The sequence below is a fragment of the Pteropus medius genome, unplaced genomic scaffold (genome assembly GCF_902729225.1).
Source record: "Pteropus medius unplaced genomic scaffold, Ma_sr-lr_union100, whole genome shotgun sequence".
Lineage (NCBI taxonomy): Eukaryota > Metazoa > Chordata > Mammalia > Chiroptera > Pteropodidae > Pteropus > Pteropus medius.
In genome coordinates, this window is record NW_024345483.1 from 488,966 (window position 1) to 490,753 (window position 1,788).

Genomic DNA, 1,788 nt, shown 5'->3' on the forward strand with positions numbered 1-1,788 from the left:
CCCTCTCTCCCTCCTTCCTTCCCTTCCTTTCCCTTCCCTTCTCTTGCCTTTCCTTCCTTCATTCTTTTTTTTTAAAGATTCCACAAATAGGTGAGATCATGCAATAATTTCCTTTCTCTTTCTGGCTTATTTCACTTAGCATAATGCCCTCCAGGTTCATCTATGTTCTTGCAAATGGCAGCTTTCCCTCTTTTTAGAGGCCGAATAATATTCGATCATATATATACACAACATGTTCTTTATCCATTTATCCATCCACAGACACTTAAATTATTTCCATACCTTGGCTATTCTGAATAATGCTGCTATGAACACGGGAGGACAGATATCTCTTCGAGATAATGGTTTCGTTTCCTTTGGATGTATGCCCAGAAGTGGGATTGCTGGATTATACTGTAGTTCTATTTTTCATGTTTTTGAAGAAACTCCATACTGTTTTCCATAGTGCCTGCACCAGTTTACATTGCCACCGATAGTGCACAAAGATTATCTTTCTCTACATCCTTATCAGCATTTGTTATCTTTTTTGTCTTTTTGATAATAGCCATCCTAACAGGTGTAAGGTGATATCTCGTTGTGGTTTTCATTTGCATTTAATTGATGATAAGTGATGTGGAGCATCTTTTCATAAACCTGTTGGCAATTTGTATGTCTTCTTTGGAAAAAATATCTATTTGGGTCCTTTGCCCATTTATAAATTGGGTTATTTAGTTTTTTGCTATTGAGTTGTAAGAGTTCCTTGTATATATTGGATATTAACCATTTATTGGATATGCAGTTTGCAAATATTTTCTCCCATTCCATACGTTGTTCCTAAGTTGCTCTCCTGACTTCTGTGAGCATCTTTATGACTATTATTTTGAACTCTATCAGGTAAATCGCTTATCTCCATTTCATTAAGGTCTGTTTCTGGAGATTTATCTTGTTCTTTTGTTTGAAACATATTCCTGCTTCTTAATTTTTTAAAACTCTTTGTGTTGGTATCTGTGCATCAGATAAAACAGCCACCTCTCTCAGCCTTGATAGAGTAGTCTCATGTAGATGAACCCCGTCAATCAGCCTGGCTCAAGGTCTTGGTTGCCTCTCCAATGTTTGTGACTGTCCGAGAGATTTCTATTTTTTTTTTTTTTTGCCTATAGCACCTGGTCTTCCTTGTTGGTTTCCCTTCCAAGTACTAACCAGGCCCGACCCTGCTTAGCTCCAGAGATCAGACAGGATTGGGCTTGTTCAGGGTGGCATGGCCATAGACTCCAAGAGACTTCTTTGTTCTCAGTGGCTCCCAGTAGTTGAAGGTGCACCAAGACCCTGTGTCCCAAAGGGATAGATCACAGTCAGCAGCTAGATGTGGGCTGACAACCTGGACTCTCAGGCAGCAGCCGGGAAAGTATGTAGTTAAGAATATTCCAGACAGAAACTGGGAGATGGGCATTTTGGCTTTCTTCCTCTGTGCTGAATGAACCAGGGGGCATAGCTATGGAGGGGGTCCTCCCGCACTAATTTAAAAAGACTTCTTTGTTTGTTATAGTCCCGTAGTACCCATGAATTCAATCCCTGTTGTCTGTCAGAGCTAGGTGATTTGGGGTCCTATCCCTCGGGTGGCAATGCAAAAGCTGGGGTGCCAGATATGTGTATAAGCTCCAGGGAGCTACTGGTGACTTGGTTTTATCATTTGAGCCAGCTGGAAGGAGGAGGTGAGGGAAGTTCTCGCTGGTTTCCCTGGTCTGTGGGGAGGATTGCTGCCAGCCTCTATATACGCGCTAAAATTAGAAGTCAGACCCTCAGGCAGCA

At 41.6% G+C, this 1,788-nt stretch overlaps 1 pseudogene; it reads right to left on the minus strand.

Annotated features, from left to right (window-relative positions):
* Nucleotides 1–1,130: 1,130 nt before the first annotated feature.
* On the minus strand, nt 1,131–1,249 carry LOC120611519 (uncharacterized; annotated as a pseudogene).
* Nucleotides 1,250–1,788: the final 539 nt, after the last annotated feature.